The sequence below is a fragment of the Priapulus caudatus genome, unplaced genomic scaffold (genome assembly GCF_000485595.1).
Source record: "Priapulus caudatus unplaced genomic scaffold, Priapulus_caudatus-5.0.1 Scaffold481, whole genome shotgun sequence".
Classification (NCBI taxonomy): domain Eukaryota; kingdom Metazoa; phylum Priapulida; class Priapulimorpha; order Priapulimorphida; family Priapulidae; genus Priapulus; species Priapulus caudatus.
The window spans coordinates 111,605-114,250 of NW_014577542.1; the positions used below are offsets into that span (position 1 = coordinate 111,605).

Here is a 2,646-nt window from a genome sequence, read left to right on the forward strand (position 1 = left end):
GAATAAATACAAAATAGGTAGGCGGTCTCACAGTACGACAAAGTGAAATCGAACTGCTATTAGCCCATGCACGCAAGAATAAATACAAAATAGGTAGGCGGTCTCACAGTACGACAAAGTGAAATCGAACTGCTATTAGCCCATGCACGCAAGAATAAATACAAAATAGGTAGGCGGTCTCACAGTACGACAAAGTGAAATCGAACTGCTATTAGCCCATGCACGCAAGAATAAATACAAAATAGGTAGGCGGTCTCACAGTACGACAAAGTGAAATCGAACTGCTATTAGCCCATGCACGCAAGAATAAATACAAAATAGGTAGGCGGTCTCACAGTACGACAAAATTGAAACGTGCATGGTCATTCAACAGTTTGTTCCATTCATTCATTGATATAATCAGGAGTAAATAATAACAAATTTATTATTATTTATTCCTGATATAATACCTATAGTCTCACCATCCCCTTCACACACAAAGTGAAACGTATAGTCATTCAACAGTTTGTTCGATTCATTCATCGATATAATCAGGAGTAAATAATAACAAATTTATTATTATTTATTCCTGATATAGTGTCTAGTCTCGCCATCCCCTTCACACACGTTTGATAGTCAACGCAGCTGACTACACGCTCCAACTTCTGACTAGGTCTGCGATGTGAGATCGTGACGGAAACAGAAGGTATTATATGCGCTTACAGCTAGGTCATGCGTGTAACTTGATAGATCACGTGTAAGTGTGTTTGCTTTGACCGAATAAAACGTCTCGAGTTCAAAAGTGAATATTTGCACACACTCAATGTGTACTAAATCATGTTCGTACTTTCGCAGTCCGCCGAAAGTCGCGGCCAGGTATATTACGAAACGCGCTTCATATCTGAAAATCGGTAGAAATAACAAGGCGAACAGTTAGCACCAAATATGCTAGCTAAAAAACCATGTGCAGAGAGAGAGAGAGAGAGAGAGAGAGAGAGAGAGAGAGAGAGTCAATGTCAAATAATCAGTACTGCCGCCGATAAGATTATTTTTAGATTTGGAATACTATGCAAGTATAATTAGTTCTCACCGTAGGCCCTCGTGGCGCAATGGATAGCGCGTCGGACTTCTAATGGTAGAGGTGATATTCGGAGGCTGCGGGTTCGAGTCCCGCCGAGGGTAAGGTTTTTGAATGGCCGCCTCAAGTCATACCACGTACAGACAGTTAAGTTTTTTAGCATTACTATGTTACACACACACACACGCACACGCACACGCACACGCACACACACGCACACACACACAGCGAAAGAGAAAGAGCGAGCGAAAGAGCGAGTGAGAGAAAGATAGCCAGAGAGGGCGAGACAGAGAAAGACAGAGTGAAAGAGAGAAAGAGAGAGAGCGAGAGAGAGGGGGAGGGTAGAGAGAGAGAGAGAGGGCGCGCGTATACCGAACGACATAAAAAGAACGTGTTCTACCCAATAAATAAATGGCATGCCAGTGCACTATTTTTCCATATTCAATATATTATCGGCTCAAACTTATTGGCCGAGATTCTGATCGATATGTTATCTCTCGCCAACACTGCAGCTCTCCGGGGCACGCAGTAACAAGCGTGACTGATATCAATTGCTTTTACAATGTTCCTCATTGCGATTAATGAAGGAGTAGCTGGCGTCCCAACGTCTTTTATATGGAGCAATCAGATCGATTGTGCGCAGTTGCGTGTATTACGTATATTACGGCTCGAGTTCGTTGTTTTTCGAGACATGGTCGCCCCGCGTATTTCCAATTCCGGTCGCCATTTTTTTTCGCTGGGCGAGAGGAGAACATCGTCCGGCGGTGTCCGTTTCTAGTAACGTCTGCTTCTCCCTGCCCATGAAATGCACGTGCAGCTAATTTAGCGTTTTCGTCTGCGTCGCTTATTCAGGATGGAATCGCTCGTTTGATCACTGTTGATGGTACGATGTGGAAATAAACAAAACGCTGACAACATCCCGCCTCAATTAGACGTTCGATCACAGCCGAATCGCTGACGGAGACTTGTTGGGCGATACTATCATTGCGATGCCGGATAGGGAGCGAGAGAGTAGCAGCGCGAGGGAGAGGGGGAGAAAAGGGAAAGCAAGAGAGGGATCGAGATAAGGAATGAGAGGAGAGCGAGAAAAAGGAACACAAGAGAAAGACAGAGAGAGAGCGGGGGGAGACGGGGGAAAGAGGGAGCAAGAGAGGGATCGAGAGAGTAGCAGCACGACAGAGAGGGAGGGGCGAAAGAAAGGGGAAGCAAGAAAGGGATCGAGATAAGGAATGAGAGTAGAGCAAGAACAAGAAACATAAGAGAAAGGCAGAGAGAGAGATAAAATGAGCACAGGAGGGGGAGTAAAGAGATAAGGAATGAGAGTAGAGCAAGAACAAGAAACATAAGAGAAAGGCAGAGAGAGAGATAAAATGAGCACAGGAGGGGGAGTAAAGAGATAAGGAATGAGAGTAGAGCAAGAACAAGAAACATAAGAGAAAGGCAGAGAGAGAGATAAAATGAGCACAGGAGGGGGAGTAAAGAGATAAGGAATGAGAGTAGAGCAAGAACAAGAAACATAAGAGAAAGGCAGAGAGAGAGATAAAATGAGCACAGGAGGGGGAGTAAAGAGATAAGGAATGAGAGTAGAG

General features: G+C 44.4%; 1 protein-coding gene and 1 non-coding gene across 3 annotated transcripts in view; one reads left to right on the forward strand and one right to left on the reverse strand.

Moving 5' to 3' along the window:
- Positions 1 to 2,646, reverse strand: part of LOC106810875 (BMP-binding endothelial regulator protein-like) — a 69,897-nt gene that overhangs the window by 52,944 nt on the left and 14,307 nt on the right. The window lies entirely within an intron of this gene.
- On the forward strand, positions 1,075 to 1,161 carry Trnar-ucu. The gene is given in 2 exon segments: positions 1,075 to 1,111; positions 1,126 to 1,161. It is a non-coding gene; the product is annotated as a tRNA-Arg (tRNA).